A 26767-nucleotide genomic window follows, 5' to 3' on the forward strand; every position below is an offset into this window, starting at 1 on the left:
CGCTCCTCCCCACAAATACATCAGAAATACATCTACACGTGGAACTGCTCCTATAGAACACCTACTGAACGCTGGCAGAAGACCTCAGACGCCCCCAAAAGGCAAGACACTCCCCACGTACCTGGGTAGGGCAAAAGAAAAAAGAAAAAACAGAGACAAAAGAATAGGGACAGGACCTGCACCTCTGGGAGGGAGCTGTGAAGGAGGAAAAGTTTCCACACACTAGGAAGCCCCTTCACTGGCAGAGATGGGGGTTGGTGGAGGGGGAAGCTTCTGAGCCATGGAGGACAGCGCAGCTACAGGGGTGTGGAGGGCAAAACGGAGAGATTCCCGCACAGAGGATTGGTAACGACCAGCACTCACCAGCCTGAGAGGCTTGTCTGCTCACCCACTGGGACAGGTGGGGGCTGGGACCTGCGGCTCGGGCTTCGGAGGTCAGACCCCAGGGAGAGGACTGGGGTTGGCTGCGTGAACACAGCCTGAAGGGGGCTAGTGCACCACAGCTAGCCGGGAGGGAGTCCGGGAAAAAGTCTAGAACTGCCTGAGAGGCAAGAGACCATTGTTTCGGGGTGCACGAGGAGAGAGCACTGCCTAACTGAGCTCCAGAGATAGGCGTGAGCCGCGGCTATCAGCGTGGACCAGAGACGGGCATGTAACCCTAAGGCTGCTGCTGCAGCCACCAAGAAGCCTGTGTGCAAGCACAGGTCACTATCCACACCTCCCCTCCTGGGAGCCTGTGCAGCCCGCCAATGCCAGGGTCCCATGACCCAGGGACAACTTCCCCGGGAGAACACATGGCACTGGCTCAGGCTGTTGCAACGTTATGCTGGCCTCTGTCGCCCCAGGCTCGCCCTGCATTCTGTACCACTCCCTCCCACTGGCCTGACTGAGCCAGAGCCCCCTAATCAGCTGCTACTTTAACCCCGTCCTGTCTGAGTGAAGAACAGATGCCCTCAGGCGACCTACACACAAGAGGCAGGGCCAAATCCAAAGCTGAACCTTAGGAGCTGTGCGAACAAAGAGGAGAAAGGGAAACTTCTCCCAGCAGCCTCAGGAGCAGCGGATTAAATCTCCACAATGAACTTGATGTACCCTGCATCTCTGGAATACCTGAATAGACAAGAAATCATCCCAAATTTGAGGAGGTGGACTTCGGGAGCAACTGTAGACTTGGGGTTTCCTTTCTGCAACTAATTTGTTTCTGGTTTTATGTTTATCTTAGTTTAGTATTTAGAGTTTATTATCATTGGTAGATTTGTTTATTGATTTGGTTGCTCTCTTCCTTTTTTTTTATATATAGGTATATATATATATTTTTTCTGTTTTCTCTTTTTGTGAGTGTGTATGTGTATGCTTCTTTGTGTGATTTTGTCTATACAACTTTGCTTTTACCATTTGTCCTAGGGTTCTGCCTGTTGGTTTCTTCTTCTTATTTTTTTAGTGTAGTATTTAGAGCTTGTTATCATTGGTGGAATTGTTTTTTGGTTTGGTTGCTTTCTTCTTTCTTTTATTTATTTTTTTCTTAATTACTTTTTAATTTTTTAAATATTTAATAATTTTATTTTATTTCTTATTTTAATAACTTTATTTTCCTCCCTCCCTCCCTCCCTTTCTCCCTTTTCTTCTGAGCCATGTGACTGACAGGGTCTTGGTTCTCTGGCCAGGTGTCAGGCCTGAGCCTCAGAGGTAGGAGAGCCCAGTTCAGGACATTGGTCCACCAGAGACCTCCTGACTCCATGTAATATCAAACAGCGAAAGCTCTCCCAGAGATCTCCATCTCAACGCGAAGACCCAGCTCCATTCAAAGACCAGCAAGCTACAGTGCTGGACACCCTATGCCAAACAACTAGCAAGACAGGAACACAACCCCACCCATTAGCAGAGAGGCTGCCTAATATCATAAGGTCACAGACACCCCAAAACACACCACCAGACGCGGTCCTGCCCACCAGAAAGACAAGACCCAGCGTCATCCACCAGAACACAGGCACCAGTCCACACCACCAGGAAGCCTACACAACCCACTGAACCAACCTTACCCACTGGGGGCAGACACCAAAAACAACGGGAACTATGGACCTGCAGACTGCGAAAAGGAGACCCCAAACACAGTAAGATAAGCAAAATGAGAAGACAGAAAAACACACAGCAGATGAAGGAGCAAGATAAAAACCCACTAGACCAAACAAATGAAGAGGAAATAGGCAGTCTACCTGAAAAAGAATTCAGAGTAATGATAGTAAAGATGATGCAAAATCTTGGAAATAGAATGGAGAAAATACAAGAAACGTTTAACAAGGACCCAGAAGAACTAAAGAGCAAACAAACAACGATGAACAACACAATAAATGAAATTAAAAATTCTCTAAGGCTTCCCTGGTGGCGCAGTGGTTGAGAATCTGCCTGCCAATGCAGGGGACATGGGTTCGAGCCCTGGTCCAGGAAGATCCCACATGCCGCGGAGCAGCTGGGCCCGTGAGCCACAATTACTGAGCCTGCGCGTCTGGAGCCTGTGCTCCGCAACAAGAGAGGCCGCGATAGTGAGAGGCCCGCGCACCGCGATGAAGAGTGGCCCCCGCTTGCCACAACTACAGAAAGCCCACGCACAGAAACAAAGACCGAACACAGCCATAAATAAATAAATAAATAAAAGAACTATCTTCAAAAACACACAAAAAAATTCTCTAGAAGGAAGCAATAGCCGAATAACTGAGGCAGAAGAATGGATAAGTGACCTGGAAAATAAAATAGTGGAAATAACTAACCATAGCAGAATAAGGAAAAAAGAATGAAAAGAATTGAGGACAGTCTCACAGACCTCTGGGACAACATTAAACGCACCAACATTGGAATTATAGGGGTCCCAGAAGAAGAGAAGAAAAAAAGGGACTGAGAAAATATTGAAGAGATTATAGTTGAAAATTTCCCTAATATGGGAAAGGAAATAGTCAATCAAGTCCAGGAAGCACAGAGAGGCCCATACAGGATAAAGCCAAGGAAAAACATGCCAAGACACATATTAATCAAACTATCAAAAATTAAATACAAAGAACAAATATTAAAAGCAGCAAGGGAAAAGCAACAAATAACATACAAGGGAACCCCCATAAGGTTAACAGCTGATCTTTCAGCAGAAACTCTACAAGCCAGAAGGGAGTGGCACGACATATTTAAAGTGATGAAACGGAAGAACTTACAACCAAGATTACTCTACCCAGCAAGGATCTCATTCAGATTCGATGGAGAAATTAAAACCTTTAGAGACAAGCAAAAGCTAAGAGAATTCAGCACCATCAAACCAGCTTTACAACAAATGCTAAAGGAACGTCTCTAGGCAGGAAACACAAGAGAAGGAAAAGACATAAAATAAGAAACCCAAAACAATTAAGAAAATGGTAATAGGAACATACATATTGATAACTCCCTAAAATGTAAATGGATTAAATGCTCCAACCAAAAGAAATAGACTGGCTGAATGGATACAAAAACAAGACCTGTATATATGCTGTCTACAAGAGACCCACTTCAGACCTAGGGACACATACAGACTGAAAGTGAGGGGATGGAAAAAGATATTCCATGCAAATGGAAATCAAAAGAAAGCTGGACTAGCAATTCTCATATCAGACAAAATGGACTTTAAAATAAAGACTATTACAAGAGACAAAAAAGGACGCTACATAATGATCAAGGGATCAATCCAAGAAGAGGATATAACAATTGTAAATATTTATGCACCCAACATAGGAGCACCTCAATACACAAGGCAAATGCTAACAGCCATAAAAGGGGAAATCAATTGTAACACAATCATAGTAGGGGACTTTAACACCCCACTTTCACCAATGGACAGATCATCCAAAATGAAAATAAATAAGGAAACAGAAGCTTTAAATGATACATTAAACAGGATGGACTTAATTGATATTTATAGGACATTCCACCCAAAAATAACAGAATCCACTTTCTTCTCAAGTGCTTGTGGAACATTCTCCAGGATAGATCATATCTTGGGTCACAAATCAAGCCTTGGTAAATTTAAGAAAATTGAAATCGTATCAAGTATCTTTTCCAACCACAACGCTATGAGACTAGATATCAATTACAGGAAAAAATCTAAAAAATACAAACACGTGGAGGCTAAATAATACACTACTAAATAACCAAGAGATCACTGAAGAAATCAAAGAGGAAATAAAAAAATACCTAAAAACAAATGACAATGAAAAAATGAAGACCCAAAACCTATGGGATGCAGCAAAAGCAGTTCTAAGAGGGAAGTGTATAGCAATACAATCCTACCTCAAGAAACAAGAAACATCTCAAATAAACAACCTATGCTGATACCTAAAGCAATTAGAGAAAGAAGAACAAAAAACCCCCCAAGTTAGCAGAAGGAAAGAAATCATAAAGATCAGATCAGAAATAAGTGAAAAAGAAATGAAGGAAACAATAGCAAAGATCAATAAAACTAAAAGCTGGTTCTTTGAGAAGATAAAATTGATCAACTATTAGCCAGACTCATCAAGAAAAAAAGGGAGAAGACTCAAATCAACAGAATTAGAAATGAAAAAGGAGAAGTAACAACTGACACTGCAGAAATACAAAGGATCATGAGAGATTACTACAAGCAACTATGTGTCAATAAAATGGACAACCTGGAAGAAATGGACAAATTCTTAGAAAAGCACAACCTTCCAAGACTGAACCAGGAAGAAATAGAAAATATAAACAGACCAATTACAAGCACTGAAATTGAAACTGTGATTAAAAATCTTCTGACAAACAAAAGGCCAGTACCAGATGGCTTCAGAGGTGACTTCTATCAAACATTGACAGAAGAGCTAACACCTATCCTCCTCAAACTCTCCCAACATAGAGTACACGGAGGAACACTCCCAAACTCATTCTACGAGGCCACCATCACCCTGATACTAAAACCAGACAAAGATGTCACAAAGAAAGAAAACTACAGGCCAATATCACTGATGAACATAGATGCAAAAATCCTCAACAAAATACTAGCAAACAGAACCCAACAGCACATTAAAACGATCATACACCATGATCAAGTGGGGTTTATCCCAGGAATGCAAGGATTCTTCAATATACACAAATCAATCAATGTGATAAACCATATTAACAATTTGAAGGAGAAAAACCATATGATCACCTCAACAGATGCAGAAAAAGCTTTCAACAAAATTCAACACCCATTTATGATAAAAATCCTCTGGAAAGTAGGCATAGAGGGAACTTACGTCAACATAATAAAGGCCATATATGACAAACCCACAGCCAACATCGCTCTCAATGATGAAAAACTGAAACCATTTCCTCTAAGATCAGGAACAAGACAAGGTTGTCCACTCTCACCACTATTATTCAACATAGTTTTGGAAGTTTTAGCCACAGCAATCAGAGAAGAAAAAGAAATAAAAGGAATCCCAACTGGAAAAGAAGAAGTAAAGCTGTCACTGTTTGCATATGACATGATACTATACATAGAGAATCCTAAAGATGCTACCAGAAAACTACTAGAGCTAAACAATGAATTTGGTAGTAGCAGGATACAAAATTAATGCACAGAAATCTCTGGCATTCCTATACACTATTGATGGGAAATCTGAAAGAGAAATTAAGGAAACACTCCCATTTACCATTGCAAGAAGAATAAAATACCTAGGAATAAACTTACCTAAGGAGACAAAACACCTGTATGCAGAAAACTATAAGACATTGATGAAAGAAATTAAATATGATACAAACAGATGGAGAGATATACTATGTTCTTGGATTGGAAGAATCAACATTGTGAAAATGACTGTACTACCCAAAGTAATCTACAGATTCAATGCAATCCCTATCAAACTACCAATGGCATTTTTCACAGAACTAGAACAAAAAATTTCACCATTTGTATGGAAACACAAAAGACCCTGAATAGCCAAAGCAATCTTGAGAAAGAAAATGGAGCTGGAGGAATCAGGTTTGAGGACTTCAGACTATACTACAAAGCTACACTAATCAAGACAGTATGGTACTGGCACAAAAACAGAAATAGATCAATGGAACAGGATAGAAAGCTCAGAGATAAACCCACGCACATGTGGTCACCTTATCTTTGATAAAAGAGACAAGAATATACAATGAAGAAAAGACAGCCTCTTCAATAAGTGGTGTTGGGAAAACTGGACTGCTACATGTAAAAGAACAAAATTAGAACACTCCCTAACACCATACACAAAAATAAACTCAAAATGGATTAAAGACCTAAATGGAAGGCCAGACACCATCAAACTCTTAGAGGAAAACATAGGCAGAACACTATGACATAAATCATAGCAAGATCTTTTTTGACCCACCTCCTAGAGAAATGGAAATAAAAACCAAAATAAACAAATGGGGACTAATGAAACTTAAAAGCTTTTGCACAGCAAAGGAAAACATAAACAAGATGAAAAGACAACCCTGAGAATGGGAGAAAATATTTCCAAATGAAGCAGCTGACAAAGGATTAACCTCCAAAATTTACAAGCAGCTCATGCAGCTCAATATCAAAAAAACAAACAACCCAATCCAAAAATGGGTAGGATACCTAAATAGACATTTCTCCAAAGAAGATATACAGACTGCCAACAAACACATGAAAGGATGCTCAACATCCCTAATCATTAGATAAATGCAAATCAAAACTCCAGTGAGGTATCACCTCACACCAGTCAGAATGGCCACCATCAAAAAATCTACGAAAAATAAATGCTGGAGAGAGTGTGGAGAAAAGGGAACCCTCTTGCACTCTTGGTGGGAATGTAACTTGATACAGCCACTATGGAGAACAGTATGGAGGTTCCTCAAAAAACTAAAAACAGAACTACCATACGACCTAGCAATCCCACTACTGGGCATATACTCTGAGAAAACCATAATTCAAAAAGAGTCATGTACCACAATGTTCATTGCAGCTCTATTCACAGAAGCCAGGACATGGAAGCAACCTAAGTATCCATCAACAGATGAATGGATAAAGAAGATGTGGCACACATATACAATGGAATATTATTCAGCCATAAAAAGAAACGAAATTGAGCTATTTGTAGTGAGGGGGATGGACCTAGAGTCTGTCATACAGAGTGAAGTAAGTCAGAAAGAGAAAAACAAATACAATATGCTAACACGTATATATAGAATCTAAAAAAAAAAAAAAAATTGGTTCTGAAGAACCTAGGGGCAGGACAGGAATAAAGGCGCAGACGTAGAGAATGGACTTGAGGACTAGGGGAGGGGGAAAGGTAAGCTGGGACTAAGTGAGAGTTCATGGACATATATAAACTACCAAATGTAAAATAGCTAGCTAGTGGGAAGCAGCCGTGTAGCACAGGGAGATCAGCTCGGTGCTTTGTGACCACCTAGAGTGGTGGGATAGGGAGGGTGGTAGGGAGAAACAAGAGGGAGGGGATATGGCGATATATGTATACATATAGCTGATTCACTTTGTTATACTGCAGAAACTGACACACTATTGTAAAGCAATTATACTCCAAAAAAGATGTAAAAAAAAAAAAAAAGTCTATGATAATGATAATAGCTAAAAATAAATAAATAAATAAAAATTAAAAAAGCCACTTCACCTACTTTAGGGAGAATATTAAGTAACCATTTTAGAACTCAACCTATGATTTTTCTTCACAACTTCTCAATTGTATACAATTCTTGTGGGAAGGATATATAAGTTCTTTGCATTCCTCTGGCATGGGGGGGAAGAGTTTTTAAGCATACACAGAATCACTACATCAAATATGTGAAATACAGGAGAGCAACCTGCTATAGGCTGAATTGTGTCCCCGCCCTCCACTGAATTCTTATGTTGAAGTCCCAACCCCTAGTACCTCAGAATGTAACTGTATTTGAGGATAGGGAATTTAAAGAGGTGATTAAGTTAAAATGAGGCTGTTAGGGTGAGGCCTTAATCTAATATGACTGTTGTCCTTATAAGAAAAGAAGAGACACCAGGAATGCACATGCACAGAGAAAAAGGCCGTACACAGCAAGAAGGTGGCCAATTACAAACCAAGGAGAGAGGCCTCAGAAAAAAACCAAACCTCCTAACACTTTCACCCTGGACTTCAGCCTCCAGAACTCTGAGAAAAGAAATTTCTGCTATTTAAGCCACCCAGTCTGTGGTACTTTGTTATGGCAGCCCTAGCAAACTAATATTCAACCCTTCTATTACAATACCCCCTTATATTTCTTTTAATAGTATTCTACAGTTCATTAAGCCTTGAAATGTCTTTGAAATACTGAGGGGCTTTTTTTGGGGGGGGGTACTTGGGGGAGAGATATGAGTTATTCACAGGCTCTGTCAAACATGTTTTCCTGATTCTTCTGATGTTCAAAGCACAATGCTCTGCCTGCTTGATGTGGACTATCAATTATTGGCTCCAGTACATGTCTGGAGTTTGGTAGTATAATATCTTAATCATTCATTTACTCATTCTTTGTGCACAATAAAATACAGTCTGAGACTATAAGAAGTTCATCATGAATCCTAGACAAGACCTCACACTTTTAAGATTAAAAATTAACAATTTATGTTGTCATTAATGAAAAAATGTTTCCTTGCAATAAAACTAACAATCAGAAAATTGAAAACTTAGGTGCTCAGTAATTTATTTAAAACCATAATGCTGTTACCATTCCTTCTTCTTATGCTAGGATGTCAATATAATTAGAAAATAGTACCAACTTTATATTAGTACATAGCATACACAGATAAAACTGCACTAATCATAACTATATAGCTGGATGAGCTATGGTAAACTGAAAACACATTGTAATAACTCCAAAATTAAAAAATAAAGCTCTATAACATGCCATAATACCCCTGTTGCCCATCCTACTCATTATCTCTCCATCTTTCCCCGATGTAAAGGCTCTCCTGACTTTTAAAATCACAGAATCCTTTTGTTTCCTTTTCAGTTCTATAAAAATAGAATCACACTTCATATATTCTATAATATCTAACTTTTCTTGCTTATTTTTTCCCCTAAATTCATCCATATTGTTGCCTGTAGCAGTATTTAATTCATTTTCCTTGCTGTATAGTATTCCTTTGTCTGATTACATACCTCAACTTATTTAAATGTTTCACCACTGATTAACATTTGGGTTGTTTCCACTTCGAAACTCTGGACAATGCTGTTTTCAACATTTTTGTATATGTATTTGGGCACATGTGACATGCAGTTGAGTATATGCTTAAAAGCAGAACTGCTGGGTCACAGAGTGTGCGTAGGTTCAGTGTTATTAGTTATAGCCAGACAGCTTTCTAAAATATTCAGAACAATTTTTGTACACAGTGCAGTGCTGTGATGATTTCAGTTACTCTACACTGACACCAAAACTTGCCTTTATCAAGTTTTTTTTTTTAAACTTTAGTCATTCTAATGGGTGTATACTAGCCATTTCTTTTGGCTGTGTTGTCTTCGTTGCTGCATGCGGGCCTTCTCTAGTTGCAGCGGGGATGCAGTGAGGCTTCCATGGTGGTGCAGTGGTTAAGAATCCGCCTGCCAATGCAGGGGACATGGGTTCGAGCCCTGGGGCTACTCTTCGTTGTGGTGCATGGGCTTCTCATTGTGGTGGCTTCTCTTGTTGCAGAGCACGGGCTCTAGGCACGTGGGCTTCAGTAGTTGTAGCACACGGGCTCAGCAGTTGTGGCCCACGGGCCCTAGAGTGCATGGGCTTCAGTAGTTGCAGCGTGCGGGCTCAGCAGTTGCAGCGTGCGGGCTCCAGAGTGTGTGGGCTTCAGTAGTTGTGGCACACGGGCTCAGTAGTTGCAGCTCGCCGGCTCTAGAGCACGGGCTCAATAGTTGTGGCACATGGGCTTACTTTACTGCATGGCATGTGGGATCTTCCCAGACTAGGGATTGAACCCGTGTCCCCTACATTGGCAGGCCAAATCTTAACCACTGGACCACCAGGGAAGTCCCTGTATACTCACATTTAATTGAGGATTTTATTTGTCCTTCCCTGATAATGATGGGGTTGAACACGTTTTGTTTATTGGCTTTTTTTTTTTTTTTTTAATTTGAGGTATACTTTACAATAGGGTGAAGGGCTCAGATCTTAAGGATACCATTCAGTTAAATTTGATGAGTACCTACTAAGACCTGAACATTTCCATTACCCTTGAAAGTCCCCTCATGCCCCTTTCACAGTCAATCCCTCCTCCCTGATGCAACCACTGATTTGATTTATGGTACCATAGGTTAGTTTTGTCCACTGTAGAATTTCATATAAATGAGATCATATAGTACGTATGAATATTTAATTTGGTAGTGATTGGTTATCCTACCAGCAGTTTTACCAGAGCCAGGCCTAGGGTATCACGGAAGCATCTTTAGCCCAGGGGAAATGGCAGAGGGGCTCTGAGTCAAGATAGGGAAGTAAACACATATGTATATATCCTTTCTTCTATACTCAAATAGGAATTATAGATAAAATATTTAATAATATGAGAAAATAACCACATTAAAAATAAGTGAAACATCTCTGTAAAACAGGGATGGAAAAGCTCATAATAATGCACAGAGCAAGGGTCCAACTTTCAGCAGACTCTTAAAAGAACATTTGCCCTTCTAGACTCTTTCCTCTTCCTCAGCTTTCACACTGATTCAGCCTCCAAGTTCTGATTACTCATCTCCTGTTATGGCCCTTAACTTTTGCCTTTTCTATCCATGTCTATTCTTACCATGTCAGTTCAGGCTTTCATGGTCTGTTGCTTGAGGCACTGCAGCAACCTCCTAACTAGTATCTCTGGATCCAAACTTACTTCGCAGCACACCATTCTCTAGAGCAGTGCTTCCCAAACACTCTAAGATAAAAGTCAGGTGTTTTTGTTTGTTTCTTTGTTTTTAATATTTTCACTCCATTGTGACCAATAGTTTTGTGAAATATAATACAAATTAAATACTAAACAAATGAGGGAAAAAAGGTATACTAAGTTTGAGCCCACATTTTAAAATATTAGATGAAAGACATAAAATTACTCTTGATTTGTGTACTTATCTCACCATATTCTAGTGACAGTAGCCTGGCACTGGCCTGTGGACTCTCTTTTGAGTAGCCCTGCTCTGGATGCCTTTATATGCAATGAAGATAATATTCTCAAGAGTAAATGTGATCATGCCACTCTGTGGGTGAAACATTTGAATGACTGCTTCCTCACTGTCTACAGAATAAGGCCCAAACTCTTTAGCACAATTCTTCAGAATCTGATCCCTCTCTAACAGCCTCCTTCCCTGCCATGCTCCTGCCTCTCTCTCAACCAGATTCCCCATGTGGCCCATGCTGTTTCATGCCTCTGTGCTTTGGCATATACTGATCTTCCTAGAAGGGATGATCCTCTAGCTTTTCATCTTTGTATCCCCACTAAACTCAGAGCTTCCTGCAGTCAGGGACCATGTCTTCTTCATCACCACATCCCCAACACTTAGCAGAGGGGAATGTACTCAGAAAACGTTTCATCAGCGGTTGTTCAGAAAATACTTCATCAACAGTTTGGAAAAAGAAGGCTCACAAAGGTATTTTAACAGGATTTTAACTGTGAAAACACAGACAGTCAATTGCTCTGGTATGATCCCAGGATACAGTTCCTGTTACTGCATGTGCCTAGTGGAATAGTTTTCCACTGGGATTGAGCTTCATGACCAAAGAACAAAATTCAGTTTTTCGAGACGGAAAGACATGTTCACCTTGAGCCTCCTTAATAGCCACCAAGGAACTAAATTCTCCACTTGTACTCCGTTTCATTGTAAAGCCTTTGTATTTTGATATTTCTCAACTCAAAGTTATGTCATACCCTAAGCCAAGCAGATGCACCAACTGATGCAATCTGTCCACAGAGAAACAAAACAGCACCACTGCTGTTCTCGTAGACCGTTCCACAACGAGAGAACTGGGTCAACATTGCAAAAGTGTAGGGGAAAAGGACTGAGTGAAAGCAGACCATCTTAATGTACACATCTATGCCTTAAAAACAAAACAAAATAAACTCAAAGCCTTTCATGCAGTGCCAACAACATGGATATGACCTCTTGAAAAACTTAAAACATGGGCTCTAACAGACATTAAGCAGGAAAAAAAAAGCCAATTTCAGGAAGATAGGCCATTCAAAGCCAAATTTTTATTAAACTATTATTGAAAATTGAAGTTCTAATTTATCATTTGCACCTTTTCAGGGAACTAAGGCAAAAAAAGCAAAACCAACTGTGAAATAAAAAAACTCACAAATTTCTCCCCAGAGAAATCAAGGACGGTTTTGGTCATGTGCACTTCGGTATTACAGATCCAACAAGCCATTTTTGGATTCTCTTCCACAGAGCATGGCCAAATGGGAACACTGTTCAGTATCCTAACTTCTTCTTCATGCCCCACATCAACTCCTATCCATGCCATCATCTCTGCCCTACCTCAGGGCCCCATTTCTCTCTGTTTGCAAGCTCCTCAAGAGTGGCAGCTGACTCATCTCTGCAGCCCCAGTGATGACACAGAACAGAAATGGTAAATACTTGATGGATGAGTGACTGAACAAAAGGATGAACAAATGAAAAGATTTCTCTCAAACAGCAAAAATGTCCTGTGAGATATGACAGTTTAACACAGTTATAGGGGCCCGTGAGCATAACAAGGAGAAACACCTCCCACTGGATCCTATTTCCTAACGCAGCGCAAATGAACCGCTCTTCCCTCTCTCTGTACATAAAGGCAGATGAGACAATCCTCTGATAGCCTATGCCTTTTTCACCTCAGGGGGACAGAAAGGGAAACTCAAACTGGCTCAATGATTAGTTGCCCAAATGTTAAAATCAAGGGGGAAAAAACACCTTCTTAAGCATGTGGCATTAAATACTCTTTATGCAAATGGAGATCACTTTCACACAGTAATCCAGGTAGACTTAAAGGACGTAGAGAGCCTCTCATTTCCTCTTCCTCTCTATTCCCACCACACTAGCTTCTTGTGCCAATCACGTGGTACTTCCTATACACTGCTCTCTTTATATTCCTGGATGCCACAGTGAGGCTGGATGCTCCTCAAATACATGGTCACATACTTGTTCCTATCCCTCTCAGTGTCTAGGAAAAAGCAAGTATGCTAAAAATGCTTAACCATAATTATACTCTCCATCCAACCTGCCCCCTTCTCAATTTGTAATGTTCAAATGCTATCTCTCAATCCTTTAAGACCCAGATCAAATCACTCATAAAGTCTTTCCTGATCCCCTCAACTAAAGTCAAAAGGTCTTTGTATTTAACTGTATTTCTCTTATGGCCCTTATCACTTTTGACTTTATCCCAGAGCTTTCTGTGTTCATGTGCTACACTGTGAAGCCTAAGCTCTCCTACCTCTGCGTTCTCAATCGTGGTCAAGCACAGGATGCACATACTGCAGATACCAAGCAAAGTTTGTTAACTGATTGAAAATACCTCATCTAGAAAGGTGAACTAGATATTTTTCCTTTTTTCTGTTACCCCTTTTCCAAATACTCTGCGTTCAGACAGAAATTACGAAATTAGAACTTTCATAAAGAGCTTTATCATTCTGATTTGAGCAAGAAAAAAATACCTCTGAAGAGGAAATATGTGGCTTTACTTGTGTACCAGACTTAACACCTTAATAGCTCTCCCTTCCTTTGCTCTCTCCCACTGTGAGACTGACAACTGACTAATAGGATTAGAGGCTCCATTATAATAACCCAGCTTAGCTAAAGGCCAGCAAAAAATGACAGCTTCAATATGAATTACACGGCCTAGGAATCCATTCAATTATTAACTAGAGTAACTGTTATTACCTCTCCCAATTAAAGGAGAGGCAGCTGTTAATCTTTGGTGGCCTGAAAAGGCTGATGGCCTTTGTACTTGACTTGTCTATAGACAGTAATTACATTCTTTGTGATCAGAGAGGAAGGCCTTCCTAGCCTTTTAGACAGAGGTGGCAGATGGGGAAAACTGTTTGCATGTTCATTAGCAGGATAGGCTAGGCTAGATTTGTTTGGAGCATCTGGTGGCACCTTAAGACCTGTTTAGAGATAATACAAGTAGGTTTTGGCAAGTTCATAAATTTAGAACTCAGTAGCCCAATTTATAGAGATGAGAAGATTCTAGAGTGAATTTTTTTACGGCTGTTTTTCCCATAATGAAAACTTTCCTACCACTTAAATGACATCATCTCTACTCAACTACTATCTTCACCTGTTATGGTCAGCTTAAAAGAAGCAAGTATAATGAACTGATATTCCTTCTTCTGTTACATGATTTTTCTCTTCTAAGCCTTCTAATGTCAGCTTCTTCACGTTCCCATAATCTACATAAAGGTGTGGCTCAGTTTTTCAGCTGTAGACACTCACACTTGAAAGAAGCAGTTTCTGGAGTCAAGAATATCACAAGGAAATTGTAAATTTGTGGGACTGTGGTGCCAAAAAGAGCAAAATCATAACCCACAGTTTGAAGGGTTAGGTAATAAGGTAAGTGGGGCTGAGAGAGGCTGGAAAAGCTTTCTCAAGATGAGAGGAAGAAGTCCTTTGTGATGCTAATCAGAACATGGACCCTTTGGAAGGCTCTCCCTGAGGGAGCTGAATTGTGCCATGTTTGACCTGTTTGGACTAAGTGAGATGAGGGCAGGGTGAGTGAGAGGGGGTGGTGCAGGAACTGAAGGACGAAAGCAGGACACAGACCTCAGTGCTCTCATTCCTTCTCTTTAAGCTGTTATGAGACAGATGACCAAAGATTAGTGTACAGAGTTTATTACTGCAATCCAACAAAACTCACAATAAAGTCATTTTGATCTTCCCTCATCTTCACGCTCCACAAAGCTGTCAAGTGGCAGGCACTGGGCCAGACCCAGCACTCATAGCTACAGTGAGAGACAGACTTAACATAGACAAATGCAACACTGTGAGATAAGCACTATAATAAGGGGATGTACAAAGAGTTGTATGCACATAGAGGACTAGTTCTTCAGGATATAATGGGTGTCAATGTGAACAGTTTTCTGAGTTATCATGCTATCAAACTAAAAGACAAAAAAAGGATTCAAGGTCAAGGACCTACATATGAAGTTCCTTGTGCAACTCCTTTATTCTCCCACCATTCCCAACTTCCAGGCTACCTGCTGCTTTACCACAGAGCTTGAGGAGTCTTACCACAGCAGTTCCCTGTTTCCCTTGTTGCTGCATCTTAACTCTCCCGGGTGCTTTCAAGTTGGGAGGCAAAAGGACCATGAGACCAAGGAGAATCTGTTTTGGGCAAGGGAGTGATACGGACAAGGACCAGTAACAAGGACAAACTCCTTTAGGTCCAGCAGCTCCCAGGGAGCAGGACCATAGAGCTTGAGGCTCTTGTCCACTGAGATGGCAAGGAAACGGAGAGGAGTGGTCCTAGAGCCCTCTGTTCCTGCTCCATTGTGACACTGGCACTTCTTGACTGATTTTTCTATTATTTAATTGTAAACTGGATCATACTGATTATCTATTTATTTAACCACAAGGTAGACTGTGAGCTCTTTGACAGCTGGGCTTATGTTTCTATAGGTCCAGCAAAAAGTAGGTATTCAATAAATAGCTGTTGAATATAAAAGTACAGTCTAGTTTCTGGGCTCTAACATCAGAAATTCTCTTAAGAGGAAAGAAAAGCCATCAATCCATAATGAGAAAGAAAAGGCTTAGAAACACTCATGTGCCTGGGAAAGTCAAGGCAAGGATACAGGTAAGCTAGAAACTGTGGCTGATAAGGCAAGGCAGGCCCTGGTGTTAGGCCTGCCTGAAGGGGACAAGCCCAGAGAGGAGGGGCCAGGAATGTGAAGGCCAACTGCAAGGCCTTTGCGAGTCATCTTTGCTTATGTCCTGCCTTAGTCATCTTGGCATTCTTCCCCCACCACCACCCCTTATTCTCAAGGAAAGTAGTGACCCAGACCCTTTTATGTCCTTAAGAAGGGAACGGGAGAGCAATTTTCTCCAAGTGCCATCTTGGAGGGCTGAAAGTGACAATTCAAGGAATTACTATGTGGCAGGCCCTAGGCTGTTATCTTATCTAAGCCCGAAAAACTGGTACCTCATCATCATCCCATTAAAGAAAAATAGTCTTAGAGGAGTCAGTTACTTGCTTAAATTTTTACAGCTAGCAAGTGGTGGAGCCAGGGATTGAGCCTAGGTTTATCTGACTTCCAAGGGTATAATGGGTCTACACCAAGAAAGCTGTGGGGGAAATCTGGTGTGTGGCTATAGGAATGTACGTGACTTTTGGCACACTTATCACTAAATATCCCAATTTTGTAAAATCTTGGACTTGATATTATTTTAAAATTTCAAAGAATATTTTATTTTGAAATAATTTTAGATTGAAGAGTTACAAGTACAGTAGAGGATTCCTATATGCTTTAATTGAGCCTTCTCTCATATTAACATCATACAAAACCATGGTACATTTATCAAAACTAAGAGATTAAATTAAAACTATACTATTAATTAAGCTATGGCCTTATTTGGATTTCCCCTAGTTTTTCTACTGATGACCTTTTCCTGTTCCAGGATCACATCTAGAATACCACATTATATTTAGCTCAATGTTATTGTGAAGACAAGGTGAAGTTACTCTTAGCATTAGAGGGGGGATTCTGAGCTCTTATATTAGCATTCACTTGCAACTAAAAAAATTCAAAAAGCTTGAAGTAATCCAGACTCAGAGAATGCAAAGGAATGCCAAGTTTGACTATCACAAGTAAATAAAAAAGGAAATGAGAGCTAACTAGATTCTAAGGGACTGAAATATGAGTAGTTCTTTTAACTGGTGGTGCAGTTCTTGAGACTGTCAGGAAATGGGAAGAAATGTGCACACAGCAGGAGGGAAGCAAGCCTTGGGTGAGGAGGGAGGGAATGTGGGACCAGGGTTAGAAGAGACTCCAGGTGGCCCAGGATGGGCTCCCCCTGCAGCTCCAGTCCCAATTGGCCTTCAATACTTTTTTGGCCTATGGCAGGCTTTCAAAACCCTTTCCTTCCTGGATGTCAGTGAAATCCAGTAAAGCCTTCCAACTGTAGCATGATACTGCTTCAAAGTCTTCAGAGTATGCCTTTCCCACTTGTGCCCATGATAGGATATTTACTGCAAGATTTTTTCCCAAGAAGCAGCTAGGTTAAAAACCTTGTGATAGGGCACTAGGAAAATCAGTTACAGTTGATTTTAGAAATGATCCTGCTAGGAAGCACTGGGTCTGCTTAACTTAGTCCGGAGGAAATGAAAGGGGGGAAATAACTAGTGATAGGCAATGTTTTCTCAGATGGATTATCTGGAGTCTGCACTCCGGTTTAGCCCCTCCTGTTGTCTAGCATCTAAAGTATACAGGGAAAACAGAGGAGACAAAATCCACACTAAATCTGTTACTTAAGGGACTATCCGATACAAAATATGGCAAGGAAGAAGGCAAAAATGAGCAGCCTTTCAGATTTTGGACTTCAAGATGATTGTGTTAATTTATACTTTGATCATGGATGAAAACTGCTTAACAATGCAGAGCTTTTGTTCCCCATTAAGATGCTGCAAACAAGACCTTCTTATATAGAGAACAGTGTGAAAGGCAGAATATCTGGTCTTTCTTCCTGATTTTGCTAAATCAAATATGATCAAATGTTTACTGAAGAGTTAATGCTGCCCCACTGAATTGTAACTGAATTAGAGATGCTCTGTGCTACCATTTTTAGCTAGTGAGAATAAGATAAGACCTTTACTAAAGGTGAACTAAAATGTTTAAAAGTCTGCTTATTCAAGGCAAACAAAACTCAGAAGACACATTAAGTTTGGAGAACACCAGACCATTACAGAATCTTATTTCTTTATAAAAAGGCATATATGAATCTCTTTCTCTTTACAAGGAATAATGAAGTTCATTTGAAGAGAAATTTGGTGATCAATTCATATTTACACAGCTTTTAGTCTGAAGTCTGAAAAAGGTTTTAGCTTTAAGTCAGAATGCAAGTCCATATCCTCCCATTATGGGGAAGTACAGTTATCTTATGGGAAAGAAATGTAAAGATCCTAAAAAGAGTCCACACTTCTGAGGACATCCACGTGTAAACATTAAAAAGGCATACAACACGAGGAGGCAGCAGGGACAGGGAGAGGTAGGGATTTGAGAAAGACAGGCAGAAATGATGTTTTAGATTTTGTTCGTTATGGCACAAATGGTGTCTTTTTTTTTTTTAAAGGACAGATGTTATTTGTTCAGAGTGTGCTACAGCAGATAGTCAGCCACCAACAGTTACGTTTGGCGGAGGGATGGGTGAGCTTTATAATGAAAGAAAGAGAAGGCCTCAAGTGTGCACTGTTTGGGGGCTATTGGCGTGGGGAAGCAGGGGTAGGTTAAGCAGGAGTCGGCGTCTTATGCGATGGCTTGAGTAGCGTACTCATCTCTTTCTGGTGGGTCCTGAGTTAGAAGCAGGATCAGAAAACACTGAAGCTGGCAGTCACTGATCAACTTCTGACCATTCTGGGTTGACTGCCTCAGAGGTAGTAGATTGGCTTCCTAAACTGGTTGCTGCAGAGGTTGTAGGTCATTGTTCTGTTGTTATATATGGGCTGGCTATTGTCTATTTGTATATTCAGTTTCTCAGACAACTTGAACATATATGTAGAAAATCCAGAGGAACATACAAAAAAACTCTAAAAATAATAAGTGAGTTTAACAAGGTCTCACAATATAAGGTCAATACAAAAAAATGAATTCTATCAGCAAATCTGTAAAGATAGAAGTAGATTAGTGGTTGCCAGGGGCTGGGGGAGGAGAAAATGGGTGTGACTACTAATGGGTATGGGCTTTCTTTTTTGGAGTGATGATGTTATGGAATTAGATAGTGGCGATGATTGCATAACCTTGTTAATATACTAAAACCCACTGAACTGTATACTTTAAAGGGGTGAATTTTATGGTATGTGAATTAGACACAAACTACATCTTACTGTTTAGAAGCTGTTAGCACGGCCTATGGATTAATTCTGCCACGGGTTGAATCCCAACTCATTCACTTACTAGGCATAACATCAGGCAAGTTCCTTATCCTCTTGATGCCTCAGTGTTCTTATAAATGAGGGCACATAATTCCCACTTCAAAATGTTATTAAGAGAATTAAATAAATTGACCTATATAAACATTAGAATCATCATCATCTTCTTTATATTGTCCCTGCTTCTTTAGCTAAGTACCTAGTATAATGTCATCAAATAAATATTAGTTCCTAACTGCTGAGGGTTCTTGCTTTTTCTAGACTTCACATTTCACTTCTAGTTCATTCAGTACTAATACCCGTAAGAGTGGACCCTTAATGTTCTTGAGAGGACATATTCTGGAATCTTTCTGATACCTCAAAATTTCACTAAAGTATGATTTCTCTCATAAATACCTTTATTTTAGATGAGTCTACCTTCTCACCTCATCAGCCTCAGCTTCAATATTACTTGCTCAAAAGGGCATTCTCTGACCTCTAGGTTGTATTTAGTCTTCCTAAGACTTCCACAAACAACTCTGTATTTCCTCAATCATTTCCTCAAAAACTCATCACTCTTTACTGTAATTAACTGCTTAACTGCCTATAAGGGCAGGGCCTATATCTGTCTGAATTAGTGCTATTTCCCATGTGCTTGGCACAAAAAAAATTCACTAACATTTGTTAAGCGTGTGCACACAAGGCCAGGTACTCTCCTAAGTGCTGCTTTGCAAGCACCGTCTCATATAATACAACAGCATGAGGTGGATACAATTATCATTCCCATTTCCTTGGAGAAACTAAAGTTCAGGGAAGATAAGTAACTTCTTTAAGATTATGTAACTAGTAAGGGCTGATCTAAGACTCAAATCCAGGTATATCTGATTCTAGAATCTGAGCTTTAACCATCACACTATTCTGCCTCTCTGCATACTGTGCACTAAAAAACAAAATTGTTTCATTGAACTAAAATGTTTGTGAGTGAGTGCAATGATATAGTTAGTGCTGGGAAGTTTCCCTAGACAGGAAGATAGCATTATAGACATAATAAACTATACATTTCTACATAAGGGATGGCTCTATATTGTTCTTGAGAATAAGGCTTTGAAAAAGAGCCATTATTCAAGTAGCTAGGAGTAAATGGTAAGAGGCAGAAAATAATTATAGAAACTAAAAATTTTAGATTAAGAAGGAACCTGAAAATGATCTAATTCCCTTATATAAGTTGAACACATTAGATCAGGCAAAGATGCACCATAGAATATTTTAAGGTGGCCATTTTGGGTAGTTAGGCAAATGTTATGTGCTCTATAATCTTACTAGATTTTTATGGCATATTTTACAACTTATTGTCACAACTTGGACATAGATGAACAAGCTTGTTATATCAATTCAGCAAATATCTATGTAGTACCCAGACTATATAAGGAACTGTAGTTGGTGCTTCAGAAGACCAAATCGACGGATAGCAAAAAATCAAATTTAAGGATAACTAATGTCTGTACTTTGGATTTTGTATTCAAGAAATTAATGATGTAGGGGACTTCCCTCGTGGTCCAGTGGTTAAGACTCCACGCTCCCAATGCAGAGAGCCCAGGTTCAATCCCTGGCTGGGGAACTAAGATCCCACATACCGTGACTAAGCTCGCACGCCGCAACTACTGAGTCCGTGCACTCCACAGCCTGCAAGCTGCTACTAGAGAAGCTCGCAACTAGAGAAGCCTGGACACTGCAATGAAGAGCCCACGCACCGCAACGAAGACCCAGCGCAGCCAAAATCAATCAATCAATCAATTTTTAAAAATTCAATTAAAAAAAGAAATTAATGAGGTAAATTATGTATAGGCTTTTTAAGATAAAAATGTTTTCCAGCTTCCTTTGGTCCTTGATATACATATAATAAACTTGGGATATGTAAATGACAGCAAACACAATAAAACAGAGTCACTGCTGCAACTCTTTAAGATAACACCAATTTTTCCCTCTGAATAGACTGACTTTGTGAGGTTAATTCCCAGAACTCCTTCCTGGTATCACCAAATCTGCCAAGTTGGCCACTTCTGTAAAGTAAGCTATTTGGCCCAGACAAACAACTATCTTGAATGTTTAGGCATTTGCTTGCCTTAAGGCAAGGAATGGACTAGAAGACAAGCCAAAAAACCATTCAATTTATTTGAACAAACATTTATTGCCTGCCAACTGTGTGCATGGTGTTTGTTAAATGGCAGAAATACAGAAGCACAGAGGATCAGGACCTGCCTTCAAAGACCTCACATTCTACTGAGAAAGAAAGATTCAAAAACAGATTAATGCAACATAGTGTGATAAGTCCGTAGTGTGATATGATGGAGGTACAGGGTACCCCTTGGGCTTCTGCAGTAGGTACCTAACCTGCTTGGGTGAAGATCAGAAGAATGACAGGGAGTACTTCCTAGAGGAGGTGACACCAGAGTTGAGCCTCAAAAGAAGCTATCCAGGTAAAAGTATTTGATTATGGGGTGAGGGTGGATGTGTGTGTGTGGGTGGGTGTGTGGGGTGGAGGGAGGCAAATGCACTGAGTGGGAGAGAGCTAGGTGTTCTAGGGGATGAGGTGTATGGAGACAAAAGGGTACAAGGCCCACTCAAAGGACAGTAAGCCACTGAAAATGGTTACGAGTGTGAAGTGATGGGGGAAATGTTGAGAGATGATGACAGAGGGGTAGGAAGAGAACAAATTTTGCAGGGGACCTCGTACTCAAAGTAAGAGAGTCTAAATCTTATTGTAACGCAACAGAGAGCTTCCAAAAGGTTTTAAAGCAGAGTGACACACCCAGATTTTCACTTTTGAAAGCACGCTCTGGAAGCTATATGGAGGACAGATTGGAGAGGGTTAAGACAAAAAACAAAGAACTCAAATAGGAGAAATGATTAGAGACCCAACACCATCAGTGACAATTCAAATAGAGAAGTAGGATGGCTGGCTAAAAACTATATTTACAAGTAAAAGCAACAGCCTTAGCTGCTGAATGGATGTGGGAGAAAGAAGAGTCAATTTACCAATCATCTTCTACGTATAAGGCAAAAAGGATACAAACTGGTCTGGCACAGGATCAGACTCTCCTCCAGGAAAAAGCTTAGAATTCAGTTGAGTATACTAGGGATAAAAAGAATCTAATGATTTTCAAGGTAATGTCTACATGCTAAATGAGTATGTGGCAGTCACAGGACACAGGGTTCATGCAACGCAGGAGAGAGACAGGTCTCATGCCTCCTTTTCATAATGCCAAGTGAAAAACACGTTTAAAAACCATTTTAACCTTTTAATATATAACCTTGGTAAATGGAACAGTGGCTTGAATTGGGTATTTGTACATAGGACTGAAAATTGGACAGATTTTTTACTGCATTTGTCATTAATCAGCCATCTTTGTTCAATAATATTAATTCCATAGAAAAGATAAAGGAGTAAAATATGAAGGAGGAGGGGAAGGAAGAAATGGGAAGATACACTGCTTTTTCTAGGAAAGGCAATATTTCTTCCAATGAATGTCATATATTGGTTGCTATGACTCTGAACAAAAAAAGCCTACTTTTCTTTCTCCTTAATTTGAACTTATAAGGATTCCTGTGGCATCACCATATAGGTGCCATTGTTCTCTGAAGGTTTTGTAGATATTGGTTTGGCATCTCTTCTATGCTCATAGCAGTGGTGGGGGGGGGGGCTACATCATAGGCCCCTATAATCTGTACCAAAGCATAGAGTGTGGAACAGTTTGAACATGGAATAGTTCAAAGAGGAGACCAGAATCTATGATTTTTGAATGATCTTGTGCTCATGTTTTCCAAGCCCTAGTCAATATATCCATAAGCTCAGAAGCAGTGTATATTTAAGCTTTGTAAGCTATTAGCCACCCACAGACATGATTTTGTCTTCTCAGAATGTGCATTTTATTAAATTAACCTATTTCTGACAAATCACCTTTTCTCTAATCTGCTGAGAAATACACTTACCATATTTCAGATGGCCTCTGAGTGGCACTGCCTAACAGTCAGTAGACTGTGTCAGATATGCAGTTATGCTACCTCCCCCTTTTTAAAGAACAATATAACTTGATAGGAAGAAGTAGGGCTATTTCAAAGTAAACAGGCAGGTCAAAACTGTTAAGTCAAAAATTTCTATACAAGCTTAAACACCTCACATACATGGTCTGAATATATTTACATGAAGGTGTGAATGTTAAGTCAGGTAAATTTACTTATATATTACAACTTGCACTCTAAAAATTAATTTTTATAATCCTAATACTTAACACGTGCCTGGCATTTAAGTACTGAGTAGGTACTTGAATAAATGCAAGTTTTTTATACTAATAAAACACTTCCCAGCCTACAAAGGAATAAATCAAAAGACTGCAATCCCTAAACATATGAAATAGCAAAATGCACAAGCAGCACAAGAGAATCACATTCTGTACACATTGCTATGTCCAATGAACATTACATCAGAATTTAAAGTTGCACTGTACAATATATACATACAATGCATACATTATAACTAATCAGAAATATTACTTTTTCAAAGGTAGAGCTCCAGCATTGCCAGTGATCAGTGTGGATTTACAGGTTCCAGGCAATCCTACATTCCCGTCTTTTATTCCTCCAGCTCTGGGTGGTGCGGGGGTAGAGAGGAATAGCTTCCTGCAGTTATAACTCTCTGGGTACCATCACCCTCCTCTTTTTGCTTCTCCAACCTGTCCAATAATTTTTATAATGAAATCTTTGTTTTAAATACCCTTCTTTTTGAAATACCTAAAGTAGTCACTATTTTCCTGACTGGGTAGTACTTTCTTACTGCCCACTGTTGCTTGACATTTTCATTCATTTATTCAACAAACATTTATCAAGCAACCATTATGTTCTTATATTAGGTTCTGGGGACTGATAAAACAGACATGTTCATCCCTTTATGGAGTTTATAGTCTAGCATTCTAGTCTGGTATAATTAGTTTCTATTCACAAATACATAAGGATTAAAAACTCAGTGAAAGTAAGATCATAAAGTACTACTCAATTCTTACTGGTAAATGCTTTACTCAAAATTAAATTTATTGCTTTAAGTAAACCAAACTATAAAAGTAATTTTATTAGTTAATAAAGTGATAAGAGAAGTAAGTCAACCCTTCATAGTTGTACTTTAGTAATCCATTCCTATTCCTAATGTTACAATTAGGCATTGCAAGAATACATACATGATACAAGTTATGCAAAGTGTGTACAAAAAGGGTACACAAAGCATATACAAAAATATCAGAGAAGCTGCATAGACTCATCACGAATTTACCTAAATCCTCATTTGAATTAGATAAGAAATTTATTAAATTTGTTTCTATGGCACTTGATACAAAGATAGTAGACAAGTCCAAAACGTCCTCTATCAAACGGAGTCAGCAGTCTAATGTGTCCCCAGACACTAGGCTACCAATTTGTTTATCACTGATCTTGACTATAAGGTTTTTAATGTATTATTCATAAGTACATTATGCATTTTACTGCTTGTTGCAGAGACTTTAATTCAGAAAATGCTCTGTGCCAGCAAGAACTTAGTGTAAATGATACAGATAAAAAGATCATTTCATGTGTTTCTGACAAGTGATTTACATAACTTTTCTATTAATCAAAGCAGACTAAGTAGTATATAACGTAACTTTGTCACCCACATGGGGTTTTCTATTCTGAAAAATCCAAAATGCTTTGTGACTGACTTTAATTTTCTTGTAATTGTCTAAATCTATGATAAAGAACAATTTAGACCAAGAAGTCTGAATTGAATACACATAATCCAAACTATAAGAGATACATTCACCCACTATGACTTATTCCAATTTCAGTTTGGTGGAGAGATATCTCTTTAATCACTGTATAGTAACTGATTCACTGGTGGTGAGTCAGTTAAAATATTGACGATTTTAATTCTGTCAATAAAGCAATAGTTGCTCCTCAAATAGTATATTAATTTTTAAGTTTTATACTTGAAAGGAAAGGTAAAATGATAATATTCAAGTTGCTAAATTTGGAGCTCATTTAGACAAATAGCTTCCAGTAAGATGTGAAAACCTGGACTCTACAGAGATGGTTGAAATACACACACACACACACACACACACACACACACACACACACACACACACACACACAATGTGAACCTTTGATCATTATACTAAGACAGGGTAGGAAATAAATATTTCAAGTGTAAATGTTAACAAAATGCTAAGGGGGATGCAGGAGATTAGAGAGTGATGATTAAAGGGTGCAGAGTTTCTTTTCAGGGTGATGAAAATATTCTAAAATTGATTATATTGATTATATTCAACTGTGAATATACAAAAACAGTAAATTATATTGTTAAATGGGTGAATTCTATATTATGTTTAAAGCAGTTTAAAATGTTAACAATAACATAAAGCAGTTTAAAATGTTAACAAAATGGTCTTACTAAAAACCACACAATTTATTGAAATATTGGGTTTGAAACATTTACAGCAATTCCAGAATAGACCGATTAGCATAGTTCTCACACAGTATTAACGTCTTTACTAAAAGTGGCACATTGCCTTACATAAAACATAGTACATAAAATTCAAATTAGAACAACACTTATGAAAATATTTTCTACTTTACAAAAGATTCAGATTCAGTTGACAGGACTGAAGAAAGTTTTAAGTAATAGATCAGACATACATTTGCACAAAAATGAGGAAAATTTAGAATCAGACAAAAGTCTCTGATTCTAGGTTCTGATATGGACCGACATGTTTCTCTCTCTCACAGAAGCCAGAAGTTCTGAGTTACAGGTTTCCAGGACAGTCACTGATTACCCTTTATGGAAATCTGATAGAACCAACTAATAATCAACATAGAGATTCAGAATTTCTGTGCTTCAGAACACATGATAATATAAACAACCTTAAGCACCTGAATTCCATGGGAATTAAACTACTGTCAGGATCTCATTCATTCTTTCAATAAACATTTTTGTGTCATTTAAGGCTTGTGCTTCCTTATTAATTTGGGGGTATCCATCCAATGACAGTACTGAGGTGGGAAGTACTGTGTAAAGAAAACAAACAACTCACTGTAATTCCATGGTAAATGCTATAACAGAAGTATAATCAGAGGGCTGTGAGAACACAGAAAGAAGAGAAATTGCTGCTTGTATTTTAAAAAGAAAGTATGTGTTTTATATATGAAAAATAACAATTATAGCATGTTATCATGTATGCTGGACAGGATGATATACATTCCACTTCAGTGTCTTAGTAAAAAAAGAAGCGCATAAATCAACTATCAAAAATCCCAATTGTTGTGTGTGATCAGGGTAAATTCACTTAACCTCTCCCACCTTAGTTACCTCACACATGCCATCAATTCCTGACTCACATGAGACTGAAATGACTGTCAGGACTTAAATAAGACTCTTTCATATTTCAAATACAGTTTGAAGTTCCTTTAAAACATCAACACAATTAGCTTTACACAAATCTTTCTAATGTTAATGGCCTAATTATTCAAATAGAAATTTTACTTACTTTACCAGCAAATTTGTAAAATTTTCATAGCTTTGCAAGACAACATGCGGTAACATACTCCTATAGAATGCTTTGTTGTTAGAGTTAAAAAAAAAAAAAAACTCCACAAAACTCAGATATACGAAACGACCGTTCATGTGACATTTGTGCGCTGTGTGTATAGACTGTGCTCA

The 26767-nt window shown here is 39.1% G+C and overlaps 1 protein-coding gene across 3 annotated transcripts in view; it reads right to left on the bottom strand.

Annotated features, from left to right (window-relative positions):
• SCAPER (S-phase cyclin A associated protein in the ER) overlaps nt 1–26767 on the bottom strand; it is a 485805-nt gene that overhangs the window by 156820 nt on the left and 302218 nt on the right. The window lies entirely within an intron of this gene.

Source organism: Balaenoptera ricei, chromosome 2 (genome assembly GCF_028023285.1).
Source record: "Balaenoptera ricei isolate mBalRic1 chromosome 2, mBalRic1.hap2, whole genome shotgun sequence".
In the NCBI taxonomy this organism is placed as follows: Eukaryota; Metazoa; Chordata; class Mammalia; order Artiodactyla; family Balaenopteridae; genus Balaenoptera; species Balaenoptera ricei.